The following is an 18,689-nucleotide window of genomic DNA, read 5'->3' on the forward strand; positions in this document are numbered from 1 at the left end:
CAAGGGAATATGGGGGTGGAGAGAGCAGTGATGGCAATGTAGATGGGGAAGTCATAAATGTTACCCACCAACACCAGACCAGCTAGGTAGGAGAGTAAAACCAGTGGTGCCCACCAGTACTTCTGTTCCCAAAGAAAACTCCTACAGATCCTGCGCCTCTGGTACCTGCCCTAAAATTCGTCAGTGAGTCTCTTTCACATATGGCCCAAGTGCTTTTCCAACTGCTGCCTCTGCAGTGATGCTCAGAGTGAGGGAGTTTGTGTTCACACCCTTTAAGAGTAGAGTTTTGGTTTCCTATAGCCTTCCGGCGCTCCTGGACTTTGCCTCTGTTTTTCAAAGCCGGGTATTATAGGGACTCATCTTCCTAGTGGGAGCCCTATGGCTAGGGTACCCAATGTGGTGTGTGAACCCCTCACTCATCAGGGCGGACCTCCACATTGGTAATAACCCTCCTCCTTGTAGGTCACCATGCCAGGGGTGTGCATCCCGACCAATCCACATCTCTGCCCCTCCTACCTGTCATGATGTGGCTGTTTCTTTATGTCTTTAGTTGTGGAAGACCTGTTCTGCTAGTCTTCAGGTCATTCTCAGAGATAGCTGTTCTATAGGTAGTTGTAGTTTTGGTGTGTCCGTGGGAGGTCAGCTTAGGATCTTCCTCCTCTGCCATCTTGATCCCTGATTATCTTCTTCACTGAATCATGGAAAGAAACATGGCAAGTGAGAGGGACAAGCTGTTACTTACGTACCAAAGGGTATGAAGCAGGACCAAAGGCACCGAGAAGAAGATATTCGACATGTAGCTTCACCTAGAGGTGGTCAAAGGCTCTGGAGCCAGACTTCTGATTTCCAAGCCCAGCTCTGCTTTACCCCTTGGCATATGTGTGATCTTCGCCATGTTACCTCTGTCACAGCTTCTCTGTCAGTAAAATAGCATCTACCTTATATGGCTTATTCTTATTAAAATAGTAACACGAAGAAAATATAAATATATATACATATATATGTATATATATGTATACACATATATATATATATATGTATACACATATATGTATATATATGTATACACATATGTATATACATGTGTGTGTGTATATATATACATATATATGTATATATATATATATATATATATATACCATTATTTTGCCTTCAGAATACCTTGTCTTAAAACCATCTATGTCATTAATACGTAAACCATGACATTTAACCCATTAACCCATTACAACTAAGATGATCATAAAAGTGAATTTGGATAGCTTTGTTAATTACAAACTTGCTCTATATTTGATATCTGGAGTTGGAAAACAAAATTAGTTGGAAACTAGTAACCAAAGAAACCTCAATGATATCTTCAGGGAGTTTAAAATTATAATCTTTAATAATTGATCTTTTCATGTAATTCTATCTTAGATCTATGTCTAGGTATCTTTAACTTTTAGGTTCATGAGCTTATTTATCTTCTTGCTAAAGTTCAAAATCTAATTTCTAACACAGGTTACTTACTGTAATAAACTCTATGAGCTTTAAAATGACAAGTTGAAAGATACAATTTTTTAGAGTTATGAATTAATAGCCATATATGTCAAAGACTTTGAAAGTGCCAACTTTTTCATATTTATAGATATATTATTGAAATGATAAAAAATGAACTGCGGAAAGAGGAAAGAACTGAGAACCACATATAATGAATCAAACATACTTAACAAGACACGTACAGACACTTTGGTGTGCATCTCTTTTATTACGTTACATTAATCAAATACTGCTAAAGACATCCATCTGAGCAAAGTGTCACGATAATATTCTATGAAAACATTCTTTTGAAAAGAGTCCGTCCTGACAGCCATATCAACTATATTGTCTTAAGTGATTGTCAGACCCCCATTTCTCAGAAATTAAGACAATTTATGTGTATATCTTCTGAGCTCCCTTCTCTCCCTCCGCCTGCTGACTTCCACCCCGCCCCCACCAAGGCTGGCTTTTTAAAAGAAAATAATTTAATTAGAGAAAACGCACAAACTCTGGCAATGACTCATAAAAATCTGGCTTGAAATGATTTAAGTTTTTGTTTGAAAGCATGATAGCAATTCTTCTCATTTTTAAGGTTTCGCAAATTACAACAGAAAATTCTGATTATTTAGCAACACAATCAATCTGACCTTAAGAGGATTTTTTTCCCAATGTAACATAGTGATGATGATTGTACATAGTTATAATGAGCTATCTTTTCATTTTCATACTGATAAACTCCCTAAGTGTTGCACTTTTTATACGTAACTCTTCATAATGTATGTTTGGATTTCTCTGTTTAAAGTCTATTGTTTTCTATTAGAGTACTACTTTATAGAGAATGAAATCTATCACTTAATATTCTATTGAATATTGAGGTGAACACATATAAGAGCAAATAGATGAAGGAGGTGAGTGACACCTCAGGATCTGTAGCCATCGGGCTACATAAAAATCATGGTATATTACTAAGTTCCTTTTGTTATAGTCAGGTATTTCAAGAAAAGTAACAATGATATAATAAAAAACACAACTTCTCTTGTCTTTAAATAGGTCATGTAGCTCAACTATACATTCAGATAAGATTCATAGTTCTCTATACTTACATTTTGGTTTTGCCTTTTCTAAATTAAACTGGGTCTTCAAACAATTTAGGTACCTATTTTATTTTATTTTATTTTATCCTGAGGGAGGGAAAAAAAAAACTTCAAAAAGCTTCAGAGCTAGACATTCTTCTTAATTACTATACGACTGAACAATCAAACTCTGAACACTGGAAGCTAGTGGCTGAATAAGAGACTGATTTTAATATCTTTATTTTTAGAGAAACTATGTATAAAACTGATGGCTGGTAGAAAGAGGATATAAGTGTCACAAACTGCTTAGGCAACTATATATAAAAAGCATTTGGAAAAGGGGCAAATTAAGCCAACTGCACCTTTATCTCCGTATAAATTCAATTTTCTCTTTCAGTTTGAGAATAAAATTTTTAGTACTTATATTATCCCCTGCCCCTGGAGGTGAGGGAGTGGGGGGGGGGAGACCCACCTAACAAATAAGAACAAATAAGAGGGTAATTTTTCAATTTGATGTAATGTGATGTAGTTAGAAACCACTCTTCTGAAATGACAGTAACTGCGTAGAAAGAAAATCCAAGGTAGACCTGATGATTTTTTCAGACTATGTTGAGGCCACCTCCAAAATCTGGCTCTTTACTAAAAGACACCTATGCAAGTTCTTTCTCTTCTAGTCCTCAGCACGGTGACCAGCTCCACTTTTTGCCACCACTCCAATACTAACCTAGTAAATCCTATGTATGACTAATCTCTATTAACCTCGATCTGCTAGATGATTTCTTTTTTTTTTTTTTTTTTTTTTTTAATTTTTTTTTTAACGTTTTATTTTATTTTTGAGACAGAGAGAGACAGAGCATGAACGGGGGAGGAGCAGAGAGAGAGGGAAACACAGAATCTGAAACAGGCTCCAGGCTCTGAGCTGTCAGCACAGAGCCCGACGCGGGGCTCGAACATACAGACTGAGAGATCATGACCTGAGCTGAAGTCGGAAGCTTAACCGACCAAGCCACCCAGGCGCCCCGATGATTTCTTACTTGTATACATAAAAATTACCACCTGGTTTAAAAAAAAAAAAACCTGAATTTACTTGACTCTAGCTTTTGAACTTTTTTCAAACTCATCACATAATTACATTAGTGTTCATCAGAAACTGTTTAATCTGGAAATAAACTTTACCAGGAAGTTTGTTAATTTTCTTTAAGTATTCTGGAAAAGCATAGAAGGTTTCAAATCAATATAAAGCATATTTATGATTTGGATTTTAACCAGTGTAAAGCATGTATCTGGCTATTAAGTCTCATGACCACAATCTATTCATGTGTGCTATATGAAAGATTCATAAAAGGGATAATTTAAGCATTTTTCTCTAATCCTGACCACAGTTCCACAAGGTAAGTACATTGCTCTTAATTTACCAGTGACGAAATGGAGGCTGAGTTGGATGGAGCTTGCCCAAGGTTATACTAGTAAGTAGGCAGAGCCCAAATTGAATGAAATCTAGGCCTTTCCAGCTCCTCGGCTATGTTCTTCAGAGCCTACTGGACTGCCGGCATGAGGGACAGTCAGTCAATTCTCCTTAACAATGACTTATTAGAACCAGTGAGTCCGTGCTCAGAGAAGTTCTCCACTAAAATATGTTTGAAAGAGCCTGAGAGAGTTGGCCCAAAGGGGCCTTCAGCATTTAAGGAAAAGCTCAAAACCAGGCAGGCATCATGTGGGACTATTTCCTAAGATGTCATTCTTTAACTGTTTGGGCATAAGAAACACAAGAAAATTCTAACAGCCAAATAACACTTGTTGAATATGTAAGCCCACCTTTGCTTTCTTCCTCTTTGCCATCTAACAAGATACTAAAAGAAAAGGTACCAAGTAAAAATATATATAATTTAAAACAGACGTCAGCAACTAGCAGCCTGTGACCTAAAATCAAGCAGTGGTTTTGTTTCCCCTACACAAAGATTTTATTTTTTCTAATTAGTTTCAAAGCTTTAAAACAGGATATTTTCCCATAAAATTCCAGATTTCTGGCTCTTCTTAAGAATTTAGGAAATCTGGAGGCAAAAATATACAATGGGAAAAAGACAGTCTCTTTAATGAGCGGTGCTGGGAAAACTGGACAGCTACATGCAAAAGAATGCAACTGGACCACTTTCTAACATCATACACAAAAATAAACTCAAAATGAATTAAAGATCTAAATGTGAGACCTGAAACCATAAAAATCCTAGAAGAGAACAGAGACAGTAATTTCTCTGACACTGGCCCTAGCATCATATACGTATTTCTAGATACGTCTCCTGAGGCAGGGCAAACAAAAGCAAAACCAAATTATTGGGGCTACACCAAAATAAAAAGGTTTTGCACAGTGAAGGAAACAGTCAACAAAACAAAAAGGCAGTCTACTGAATGGGAGAAGATATTCGAAAAGGATATATCCAACAGGGGTTAATAACCAAAATATATAAAGAGCTTCTACAACTCAGCACCAAAAAACAGACAACACAATTAAAAAATGAGCACAGGACATGACTAGACAATTTCCCAAAAAAGACATCCAGATGGCCAACACACACACGAAAACATGCTCACCATCACTCATCATCAAGGAAATGCAAATCAAAACCACCATGAGATATCACCTCATACCTATCTGAGTGGCTAAAATCAAGAAGACAAGAAATTGCAAGCTGGCAAGGATGTGGAAAAAAATGAACACTTGTATACCGTTGGTGGGAATACAAATGGTACAACCACTGTGGAAAACAGTGTGGAGGTTCCTCAAAAAATTAAAAATAGAAATACTATATGATCCAATAATTCTACCACTGAGTATTTACCCAAAGAAAATGAAAACACTAATTCAAAAAGCTATATACAGCCCTATGTTCACTGCAGCATTATTTACAGTAACCAAGATACAGAAGCAACCTAAGTGTCCATTGATAGACGAATGGATAAATAAGATGTGGTATGTACATACACACACACACACACACACACACACACACACACATGCATGTACACAGTGCAATATTATACCGCCATAAAAAAGGATGAGATCTGCCATTTGCAACAACATAGATAAAACCAGAAGTATTACACTAAATGAAATAAGTCAGACTGAGAAGTATAAATACCATATGAATTCACTCACATGTGGAATATAAAAACAAAACATAACGTATGAATAGCCAAACAAATAAAAAACAGAATCAGACCTATAAATACAGAGAATAGACTGATGGTTGCCAGAGGGGAGAGGAAATGGACAAAATGGGTGAAGGGGCGTGGGAGACACAGGCTTGCAGTTATGGGATGAGTAAGTCATAAAGATAAAAGGCACAGCATAGGGAATATAGTCAATAATATTGTAATAGTGTATGGTGACAGATAGTAGCTACACTTATGGTGAGCATAGCATAACTTATAGAGAATCACTATGTGTACAACCAAAATTAATATAATATTGTACATCAACTATACTCAGAAACTTTTTTTAAAAGTATTTGGGAGACCTCTCTTCCCCATATCCATATCCCAGCAATTGGCTGGAGCAGAATGCATTTCATTCAAGTTTATTTTTTTTATTTTTTAAAGTTTATTTATTTATTTATTTATTTATTTATAGAAAAAGAGAGAACTCATGCATGTGCATGAGCAGAGAGGGATCAGAGAGAGAGAGAAAGAGAGAGAGAATCCCAAGCAGGCTCCTCACTGTCAGCACAGAGCCCAATGTGGGACTGAATCCTAAGAACTGGGAGACCATGACCTGAGCCAAAATCAAGAGTCGGATGTTTAACCGACTGAGCCACCCAAGCACCCCTCATTCAAGTTTAGAGAAGCCACATTCTCTCCGGCTCACCATGACCCCCTCCCTCCATCCCCTTCTCAAAATGTTCAGTTATGTTACTCAATTGTGCCCTGTATGGATTTCTGTGTGTGAGCGCTTGTCTGAAGCATTTATAGGATCCTTAGACAAGTGATCCAGTCTCAACTTGGCATAGGCTCTTTGCCCGGCCGCTCTTGCATCAGCACCAAGGGCTCTCCATGATGTTGGGGAAATCTCACAAAAGAGAAAGAAGTAGGTTATGTCAGGGAAGTAAAATCTGGCTTTGTGTAATTCATTTTTCTTTACAAACAAGCTGCCATTACTCTCTCCCTCCCAATTTTCTAGTGCAGAGGCTGAAACTAAGAAGGTTGGTTGGATTCCAGAGCAGCAAAGGATTTCTCCACAGGCACCATCTTTCCCAGTAGGAGCAGCAGGCTGGTAAAGTAACCTGCCAATTCTCAGTGCCTCTCCGGAGTCCCTCAGAGAGGCCCTGCGGGTAAAATAAGCAACAAAAGGGGAGATACCCTGTTCAGAAAGAGATTCCCTGGTTGTGTCCCTCCCCTTTTCTCCATTCCCATCAGTAAAGCCCCCCACGACTTTCCCCGCTCATCCAGAGTTTTGAAAGTGAGCAAACACTCAGAAACAATTAGCAGGTGATTTCAAGTCATTACCTGCCTGCCACGCTAATTACTAGCCATTACCTGCCAGCAGCACGCGGTTTTGTACAGTTTGTGAGACACAGGAAAGGTCTACTTAACCAGAAGGATCGTTTTTCTCGTACTAAACGCCAGCATTGGCAGCCCCAGCCCCGGTGCCTACCAGTGTTACGTACTGATCAGCTGGCGCTCATTCTGTAAGGATTATCCTCGAAGATGTGCACACCCGCATCTTGCATGGAAAAGGCCAGAGGGACATCTATAGTCCCTGTTCGCTTCAAATTTCACATCGTTATATACTAAGGGGGGAAAACCCCGCAAATCCCCATTTTGCAGTTTCCCTACTAAAACGACTCTGGAAACATAGAAAATACAGAGTGAACACAACTCTGTCACTTTAAAAGTGCATTTCCTAATAAATCTGGTTTTAGATTGCCATCTCTTATTACCCATCAATAAGATAAACCTTCCACTGCAATCCTAATTTCCACTTGCAGAATGGGTATTGCTAATGTCTGTAAATTATGCACGTCTCTATTAAATGAAGGTCCATCAAAAATTGTCATTTCTAATCCATACTGTATATAAATTGTGACACAATGGATAATTAAAATTTTTAATGCTTTTCAGTTACTTTTTAAATTGTAAAGAGCCCCGTTCTACTGCTTTCCTTTTAAGTTTAATTTTATGTTATTGTGCACCAGCCAGTCTCAGCATAACAAACATGGGAATTTATAGCTTTTAATTCACATAATTAAAGCCCCATTCTTTTACTCTTCCGTGTCCTGGCAATGAACACAAGACATACCAGGTATGTATTTTGTATTATGTATTTTGCCTGAACTTTGAGGATAATTTGCACGATTTTCCAAAGTGACACTTCCTTTTTATTCAGCAGCTTGAACATAAAGACAGAACACTCTTCTGACTGCAAATCTCGCAATTATACCAAGTTATGCTTTGACACTGTTACCACAGGCAAGTGGCCAAAGAGCATCCACAGTCAAAATATCTAAGCAAGTTAACAAGCTCCCTTTACTCTCTACAGAGCGGGAGAAGAAAGGGAATCCAACCCCTGAGAGATGTTAAAATGAAGGAGAAAAAAGCTGTTGGTGTTTGTTAAAGAAAATGGTGTCAGTGTCTTGGGCTGATCAAGGTGTCGAATCTGAGGCCCTGACAGATGCCCAGGCCTACGTTTGACAGGAAGCCTTTTTCCAGGTCAGATCTGCTTTGATGATCTCAACTAATGAATGACTCGGGTCTACAAGCCCACGCGTTGGAGCTACACCTTGCTTTCATGTTTGGTCGTACTGGTCTGCCCTCCCTCTCACCTCCCTTTCCCTCATCCCTTGCAAGAGTGCATTTTGCCTCCTCTTTTTTCAGTTCCATTTTATAAAATATCACCACATTTACCACACGGAAGACATCGAAACTAATTAAGTAAACTCCAAAGAACTATTACAAATCATTTTGCTTCAGCCAGAGATACTGGATTTAATTAGGTGAATCCGTGTTGATGGGGTACAAAAACAAAAGCTATCTCCTGTTTGAAAAGGTTCAGGCCCTATAGAGACCCAGTGTTCCCACTATGACACAAATAATAATTGAGCACTTCTTAAAAAAAAAAAAGGCAGGCATGAAAAGAGTTTTCTGTTGGAGACAAAAGCTTTCAACTAAGGTTTGTTTTCTCTTTTTGCCAGGTGATTTAAAAAAAAAAACACCATCTACAAAGAAATAGCTAAAACCTACATTGATATCATCCCCATGACACGGAATATAAAGTGGTTCTAACAAGCATCATTTTTGCAAGTGATTAATCAAAATCTATTTAGCCGGTCATCTTCAATAATTATCAACAGACTTGCTTAAGAGCACAATGAAAATAGTTCATGTTCCCCAGGTTACCTCTCCATCAGATAACAACTTTTCTTCAACATATAAAACAAAAAGCTCAAGTTTAAAGGCAATATAACTGTTAAAAAATGCAAACTTTAGTGTGATAATTTTTTATGGAACAGGGGAAGAGAAACTGTAGATATTACATGGCTCCACTTTGAGCACAGTCTCGTGGACTGACATGAACCCTATTTCCATCGTTAACTTGGGAACGTGTTCTTTTGATATATTGGCAGTAAATAATATAAGATGGGGTAATTATTTTTGAATCCATCTTTATCATGAATTAGTTGCCAATCTCTGATATACAGACACGTTGGATCTTAAAAGAAGATGGTATTCTTTCCCAACACAGTTTACCTCTATTAAAATATTTATTAGATGAGAAGTTGAAAATGTGATGCCATTTGCTAAATTCTTACACCACAGACTTAACCGTGGTGTAACATCGTCAAACTTCTTAGGATGATGAAAAGTTGTCATTATAGCCTTGACTCTTTCTCTTACACACATGCACACAGAAACATACACGTAGAGGTTACGAAGGAAAACAAATACATGTTGGTTTCCATATGATAAACAGTAGATCGCTTTTGATTCTAACTGGTATTTACGGTTTGAAGCAGTTCTGAATAATGGCTTTTTTCTATGCCGTTGTTAAACGATTTCCCTGGAATTTCCATCCAACAAACGCACATAACTTCCTATGGCAGAATAGCCTCAAAGCAAGCCTGAAACAGTCGTGCAAGTTACCAAAAAGGCCAATGCAATATTTCCCGAGTTTAAGCACACCTCCAAATTCCTTTCTTCAGCTCCTAAAATGTTGAAAGGAAAATAATTTCCTACGTTGGCATTTAAATGGTATCGTTCCATGTGAAAAGAGTTACTAAGACATTTGTTGGAAGTCAACAAAAATAATTTGGACATATTTTGGACTTATTTTATCTGACTCCTCGACATTTAATTTGGTGTGAAAAACGGCAACGGTCGAAAACAGATGTTAAGGGGCCAAGTATACAGCAGAGGTCAAAACAAACATAAAACACCGCTTCCATTTCTAAAAGAGGGGGGAAAAATGATTCCTCCAGCAACAGGTTCTACGTTCAACCTGCTTTTTTATTGTTCTGCTTGGGATATCTGTAGACTGCACAACGCAGCGCTGTCTGCTGTACAGCAATACCTCTCAGCACTGGTAATTTAAGACTTTCTTCTCTGTAATACACTGAACCATCATAACCTGTCTCTTCCCATTTAGTTTAACCTACAACCACCACATACTGATTTGGCTGTGTGTGGCTTTTTCTATTGCCATTTATTACTCTGCTCGACTCCTGAAATTCTGTTTGCAATTTAAGGCCACAAATTAGAAGCGTAAGTCATCTGTTTCCTATAATCCCCCTGTCAGGACTGGAATCACATTTGGAGCTCAGCACTGAGTCTGGGCCTGGGCCCTTACAGACTTTCTGATTGGCTGGCCTCTCTAAAAGCTGCAGTGGACTAAATAAAATGCTCTGGAAAATAGAGCTTTTTACCCTCCCCTCCCCAAGAAAAAGGATGAAAGAAAAGAAATCGAGTTGCGAATATTTTTCTTCTCCCTTACATAATTCTCAAGTCAATTGTTACAATGGTAGGTTGTTGGTTTGTTGGGGGGTTTTTCCCCAGTAAATAGCACAGCTGAATATTATTCTTTAAGGACAAAATGCTAAGCATTAAAGATTCCATGTGAAAGAAAAGTGGAATCCTGCTTCAACCAGCTACGTATTTTTGCCACACACGGAATCTTTTATAAGTCCTGCCATGTTTCCTACAAAACACATTTTTTATATTGCAGATGTACTAATTAGCTGGGTATTTTTTAATAGTGTCATAGATCTTTTGCTAAACTAAAAATCTGTGAAATCCTAATCTACTCATTCTACCACACTTTGCCTTTTAAAGTATTTTGTCAAATTTCACTTACTTACTATCCCTGGATTTTATGGAAACTTTTTCAAGAAATCAAATACGAAATTAGTTTATCCTTTGAAAACACAGTTGTCCTTTAAATAACATAAGTATTTCAAAAATTTGGGAATATGACTTTCTTCTTTCCTTTTTTTTCCTCAGTTCTTTTTAACAGATTTCCAACTCTCCCTGCTGTGGCTTTAGACTCTTTCAGCATTTCGGATTTTGAAATATTTCCATTTTCTTTCTGTCCACTTGCAGTGCGCAACATATCAGATTATGTATTAAAGACAGCAAGATACAAAATACAAATGGAAAGAAATACCAAATCGCAACATCTAAAACCATACTCTGAGTTCTCAGTGCAATCGTGCACTGCCATTGGGCTTTAAAAAATCATTAGTTAACAGGAATAAAATCCAGCAGCCTGACTCATGTATATTAATATACTTGTAGTAGCTATACCTGGGCCAAAAGGTTGGAAATAAATGGATCAATATTAGATGAATGCCCCCAAAAGCAGAGTTTGTATTTCAGCAGAGAACAGAATTCAACTGGGAAAATTATATATGTGGTGCATGCTAAATTTCGGCCAAAAATAAAAATTAAGGAAAATAATAATAATAATAATAATAAATGATTTTATGAAAAACAAAAGAATTTAAAGAGAAACAAAAGAATTAGAATATTAAATCATTTTAAAGGTATGTGATTATTTACAGAACCACTTCTGGAAATGTTTTGTGCTCCTGTAACTTAAATTTGGTTTCTTTTTTTTTTTTTAACATCAATTTTTGCAGGCTGGTAGTCTATAGCATGGCCCGTGATGTCTGGTAATTTAAAAGAAACAAAGGAGGAAAACTCGCCAAGACGTTGAGGTTTAAAAAAAAAAATAGCTACTGTACATGCGCACTCTATTTTCTAGGTTTTTTTTCAACTATACTTTCTGTGTTGCAGATTTATTTAATAAACAAATGCATCTTCTGGGCCCATAATACACAAATGCATGCTACTGTTAATTCATTTACAGAATGCGCCGTGATGGCCCCTGAGCAAAAGAGCAATCTTGTTATAATGAATGTGTACTATTCTTAATAAGCACACTGTAGCAACGACCCACACTGCACACAAAAGCACACCCAAACCATTTGGTTTGTTCCCAGAGCTCGGACACCAGCACCACTATTAAATAGCTGTGCGCTGGGAGAGCAATCCAGTATTGGCATGCAAATGAGCGCACGAAGAGGCCAGATGCTGCTCTTTAGAAAGGAAAAGTGCCTCAGCTCAAATTTGGTGGTGGTGGGGGAGAGAACCTGTGAAAGTTGCAAGGGCGGGGCAGTTAGGAGATTGTGCTCTATCCTATTTCTGACGAGGTTGGGGGAGCCGCCGGTGGGATAAACCTAGGACAGATGAACTGAAAAGAACTTTCTGCAAACACGGGAGCATTCATGCACTCGTTTTTCCATGGGTCCCCTAGAGATTGCCCACCACATTTTTGGTTTTCTATTTTTGTTTTGTTTCTTTGGGTTGTTTTTTTTTTTTTTTATGTCTTCCTCTCAGGTCCAGAATGATGACTCTTGTATTGAAAACTTGAGACACTTCATCTCTGCTTTTTTAAGTCGACAGTATCATTATTCATGAGAGTTCAATGATTCTTGGAAGTTTTATCATTTCAAATAAAATATGAGGTTACTGAAAAGAACGTGAACAATTTTTCTCCACATTGGCTCATCACAGAGTTTGGTGAGCTTTCATAATTTGTAGTGGGCATATGACCCATTAGTGGCTGTCATTACCTTATCATAACATTTGACTGCCTTGAGGATAGAGTAGGAAGGAAGCCAGTACTCAAGAGACTGAAACTGGCCTTCCAACAACTTTGGTAGACTGTGTTCCAACCAGAATCAGGACATTGTTTTGCCTGTTGGCTCATTTTTCATTTTCTCTTCTTCTCAGTGTTTCAGGAGTCATTGATTCATCTGACTTCTTAAAGACAGTAGGATATGATAAGGATTGAAGTCATGGGCATGTGTTTTGAGAAAAGGACTAAGGAAAAAGCAGCAGAAACACCCATACATAGTAAAATTCACAAGGGTAGATAAAAGGACTCCTGTGACACTGCTAATTAAAATACACAGGTGTAATATGCCTCCTTTCTAACAATGGCACTTGGGGACAGGAGCTTCCTCTACCCTCATTATTAATCACGTAATAATAGTGTTCACCATGTAATTCCAGTAAACATGTCTTGAATACCTACTATAGGCTGGATGCCGCACAAAGCTCTAAGAAGAGCTGTATGTCATGGGAGATAAAATGGTACCAGGTAGTGGCCAAATCTACACATTAAACCTCCTGATTGTGGGTGATTAATTATAACTCCACAATAAACAAATCTTCCATGCAGAAATACTGACTTTAGTAAAAATAAAAATGGATGTAAAAATAGCCAGTGAGATTATGTCGATTTTTTTCTTAGTTGATTATAACAGTCTCTAAATTTCTGAGCGGCCCTTTCCTGTTAGTCAAGTGGTCCGTAAAATTCACCCAAACCTTAATAAATATGTACTGAGCACTCTATCAGTTTCCTAAGGCTGCCTAGGTAACAAAGTATCACAAATCGAGTGGCTTAAAACAACGGAAATGTATTCTCTCATAGTTCTGGAGGCTAGACATCCAAAATTGATGTGTTGGCGGGGCCACACTCCCTCGGAAACCTCTAAAGGAGGATGCCTCTTGGTCTCTTCCAGCTCCCGATAGCCCCAGGTGTTCCTTGGCATTTGGCCACACAACTTCCATCTCTGTTTCTGTCTTCACCTGGCTGTCTTCCCTCTATGTCCCTGTCTCTCTTCTCTCTTTTATAGACACCAGTCACGTTGGATTAGGGCCCATCCTAATTCCGTATGATCTCATTTTATCCTGATTACATCTGCAAAGACCCTATTTCCAAATAAAGTAACCCTCAGAGGTACAGGGGATTAGGACTTTTACGTTGTTTAGCTGGGGGGCACAGTTTAACCCATCACAATCACTTACTAAGTACCAGGCACTTGCACATGGGAATTTTATCAGTGTATCGTGGAAAAGTTCTATGAAATCTGTTGTGGAATTCACAACAAAAATGTTGTTGAAGACATTCCTACTTCATCCTAGAGAGCCATCTGTCTGCACCCTCAGGAGAATATGTTCTCAGGACTCCGCGTGAGGAATCATCGAGCTTCTTTCAATTGTCTTCGAAACACTTTAGATGCTATTAGTCTCCTAACTGTTCTTATTTCTCTCTTTGAATTGGCTGCTAGCAACTTCAGAATCAAATTTGGACCCACCACAAATAAGGATATAATAACCTCATGATTGTATTTTATATGGTGAACTTTACCCAGTTCTAGCTTATTTTTCTACTTTTTATTTTCTTGTGCCATTTACGTGGTTTTTATCTTGTCGGTGCGTTATTGGAAATGATACTTAGTGATTCATTTTGAAGCAAATTTATTACAAATAATTATTACAAATAAATGTTTTAATTAACTAGGATAAACCCAAGTGAATTTGATTTTCTCTAAAGCAAAAGTAACTTAAAACTGAAATATATATAAAAAAACTGAAATATATATAAAGAAAATACATTCCACATACTAACTTACCTGTTCTTAATGAGTGTGAATAAGCAAATATTAATGACATACGATAGAACATTTATAAGCTAGGCTGAATCCTCATGTAATATTAAAGTTTGAGGGAAACATTTGAAACAAAGTTTCTGGAAACTTCCGTGTGCCTATAATGAATGAAAAAGAGAAGACCAAGGGGCTAACGTGATCACTTGCTTTAGGTATCCAAAGGAAGGAAGAGACATTGTATTCTCAGAGTCCAGATTAGTATCAATAGCTATAGAATATCACAAGCCAGAGTGAGAAGAACTAATAATTCAAGATGATCAACATATGGAATGATTGCCCCATTCTCAACTCCCCATTATTAGAGGTGTTCAAGCTAAAGCATATCATCAGTCAGGGATCTGAAATAATGAACCTCAGCATTGGTAAGAATTTGGCTTAAGGAACCATATTTCCTTCCATCTAAAGCCGAAGGTCGATGATTCTACAGTTTATTTTTAGTAAAAACATACTGCCATCATTTTATTATAATTAGAACCATTTAAGCAATTCCAAAATTTATAATGATTTCACATTTAGAAAAGGGTTGGATGTAGTCACCAGTCGTACACCCAAACTCCCTTTCTACAATCTAACTGAATAACACAGCCACAAGGCATAGAATTTGAATAAGCAGGCTATATATCATCTCACTAATTTTAAAAAGAAACAACTGAATTTTAGCAAGAAAAAACTGTTCAATGACATGCACCAAGTCTATAGCACAACGAGAATTATAAATTGCCAGTCCTGAGATTGCAGTAGAGATGTAGCCACACTACTTCCAAAGAATCAGAAAACCATGACAACCTTTACCCAACCACTCAACGCAAAACATATGTGACCTCTCCTTATGCAATAGCTAGACATCTAGTTTCCAAATCCAGTCACTGAAAGGCACAGGGTAACCTTGTGGCTGTTGAGCTGATGATTTTGAATGTGGCTCCAGGGTCTCATGACTTTCAGATCACATCCATGCACCTTGGCCATTGTCATAATTAAATGTTTCCCCTACTCACACACCAGTGAGCCAAATTTCCATTTGGCGGGATGATAGGACTTACCTGGGCATCTTTACCCCATAAACATGTGCTGTTCTCTGCTTTGATTCCTGGGGTTTCTTTCAAATGCCTGCGCACTCGGTTTAGTAGATGAGATCAGTATTCCTTATTCCCTTTCCCTGATGGATAACAAACTACTGCCACAAAACCTGAGTGGTCCCTCCACGTTATTTCTGGCTTTCCCCGTGATATGCCGTGTAACTTTACCCAAGTCACTCGTTCCTTCTATGGGTAGGGTCCTTTAGTGGTAAACTGGAGGTGGTTAGTCTTACCAGATCATATTCAGGAAACACTAAAGTCTGCACAGGAAAGTTCCTATAGACAAGGGAAAGCATTATCATTACTGCTGTTGTTTTTGACTACTATAGTTGCAGAACTTGAAGATTTAAGGTCTCCTTGCAGATTTCACTGTGGCCTTCAGAATCTGAGATTTAATTTTAAAAGAATGAAATTTCCAGTCTGCTTCCCAGGGGTAACTGTGAGAACGTATGCTGACAGGCTGTTGTCTTCAGAGGCAAAATCCAGACACACTAAGACAATGCCACAGCTTGAACAGGGGTGACCCTTCCCCATTCATCTTAATGGAGTGTTAAACTTGAAGCCTAATTAGGTCCACTTAAATGCCAACATTATTATACTTTTCTCTGCTTATCTTCATACCAGAAACAATCAACTAATGCACTCATTTAATCTGAGTGCGTGCAACGATCACATCCAGACACCCTGTCATTTTGATAGCCTCCTTTGCAGTCATAAAAGTACAAGTTTTAAACTTGCACTTGGTTGTTTTTAATTATCCACATAATTAGATTACTTTCTATTACCTTGAAATTTTAGAGGTGAGATTGTATACCCATACATATGATGTTTGTAAGGCAGTGGGGCCTGATCACTATTCCCATAATGAGAAGCTAGTATCAAACTTGCTCCCAGGATAACAAACTGAGATGTGTTAAATGAAAGATCCCACTCCTGCCCTTCAGAGAAGGTTCACAGCTTCATGGTTTATCCTTTGTGTATGTGCCTGAGCTTTCTACATTCCCTTTCTGATTCATCATTGCTGCGTAGACTCTATTTTAATGTGTAACTCCTATAACAAACCTTGGAAGAAACGGAAAAAGAATTAAAAATACATACATAAATCCGCACTTGCCTGTTCTGTACCTAGGAGGCTCTCGATCTAGGCTCTCAATTCAAAGTCCTTGACTACCTTATAAAAGATCTCGTAAAAGTGTATTTATTTACTCACGGCTATAAGGAGATTAGTCTGTTTTTCTTTGATGGTCTCTGTGCCAAGATGGCATACAAGAAAATTTTTGCAAGTTCGTCATGCAGGCTTAGGGATAAAGACATCGGTGGGTGTCTTCAAAATAGGACAAATTTCTTATCACTCTGCCCACACACTCTCCCACCTAAAGCCATACGTCATGTACCCTAAGCATCTGAAGGTCAAAGAATATGAGGCTTGGAGGAATATTTCCCTCAGATGTCCATAATAGACGTTGCTAGTGTCCACCTTCGTTTCCCAACCACTCCTAGACCTATAGAAAACTATGTTTCTTAGCCCCTTTTGCAGTTGAGCGGGGCTGTGACTAATTCTGAACAGCGGATTGGGATGCAGAGGTCACTTTGAGGAGGAAACACTTAAGAGCCAATGCATAATCCCCAATGTTCTCTTTCCCTGCTTAGACAAACCCTAAAGCCCCACGTTGAGAGAAAAGTGTCATGGGATAGAAACAGCCCAGAATTCTTGGTTTCCACACAGAGGACCCCCCCGGAGAGATGCCTGGGCCAGCAGAAGGTTTGCATGACTGAAAATAATACTATTTTGGTTAACCGTTGGGATTTTAGTGTTGTTTGTTGCTACAATATTACCTGGCCTATCTGGTGCAAAACAATTTGTCAGAATTAATTTCCAAGCCAAATCTCACTAGATGCACTCCCATATATAACTGTCATTGCTACCTTTTTCTAGCTCCAAATACAAGAGAGTGAACAAATGAAGTTTCAAAAGTCACTCCAGTCCACTGATCTCCAACTTCCCTCCTCGTCTCGTTGTTGATTCCCTTTTGTTTTATACTTTGATCTTGAAATAAGTGAATTAAATCACATCATATACTCTTTTCCACCAAGAAAGAAACTTGGGAGACAATGGTCCCTCACAATGCCCAGGGCATTTCCAAAAACAGAACATTGGCATTCAAAACCAAAGCTAGAGTCAAAGAGGGTTGGGGAAAAAAACCTTAGGTAAAACCCTGAAATTCAGGTTTGCATTATCCAAGTAAGCACCAGTATAAATGCCCACTAGCTAGCTGCAGAAATATGGCACTGTCCAAAGAGAGCCACTGGAGAGGATTGGAAAAACAGAAGTTATACAGAATCTTGGGGCTTATGTTAATACAAATATCAAATTATATCTGAATTGAGCTAAGCAGTATTTCGATTGAGCCTTTCAGAGGGTACTTGCAAACAACTAAATATTTAAAACAATTGGGATGCCTGGGTGGCTCAGTCGGTTAAGTGTCCAACTTCAGTTCAGGTCATGATCTTACGGTTCATGAGTTTGACTCCCATGTCAGGCTCTGTAGTGACAGCTCAGAGCCTGGACTTGCCTCAGATTCTATGTCTCCCTCTCTCTCTGGCCCTCCCCCATTTGCACTTGCTCTCTCTAAAATAAATAAACATTAAAAAAATTAAACTTATAAAACTGTTGCTCTGAAAACTTTGAAGGCAAATAACTAATTTTTATTTAGACAGGAATGTGTTTGTTATATTTATGTTAAATCAGATCATGCGGTCTTTAATACTTTCTGACTTCAGAAGAAGTTTGTTTCCTACTCACAGACTCAGTCATGCAAACTCCCTAACTGATCCATGGATAGTAATAAGCTCCAGTGGGGACTGAAGAAGCAAAGCGAGTCTTAGAGAGCCTTAGTAAAGAAAGGGGTGAATGTTCGAGATGCAGATAAAGGGAAAATCTACTGCTAGCAAGAACTGGGCAAGCCACATGGTTAGGAAGCCCTAACCTGTGAGTTAAATAACAGTGAGGATCTGCTTGG

At 38.2% G+C, this 18,689-nt stretch overlaps 1 long non-coding RNA gene across 1 annotated transcript in view; it reads right to left on the bottom strand.

Annotated features, from left to right (window-relative positions):
- Positions 1–6,265: 6,265 nt before the first annotated feature.
- Positions 6,266–18,689, bottom strand: part of LOC132673512 (uncharacterized) — a 128,184-nt gene continuing 115,760 nt past the window's right edge. The window contains exon 11 of the long non-coding RNA XR_013557302.2: positions 6,266–6,907. This is a non-coding gene — a long non-coding RNA (uncharacterized LOC132673512). The remainder of the gene's footprint in view (positions 6,908–18,689) is intronic.

This window comes from Panthera onca, chromosome C1, assembly GCF_046562875.1.
Source record: "Panthera onca isolate mPanOnc1 chromosome C1, mPanOnc1 haplotype 2, whole genome shotgun sequence".
In the NCBI taxonomy this organism is placed as follows: Eukaryota; Metazoa; Chordata; class Mammalia; order Carnivora; family Felidae; genus Panthera; species Panthera onca.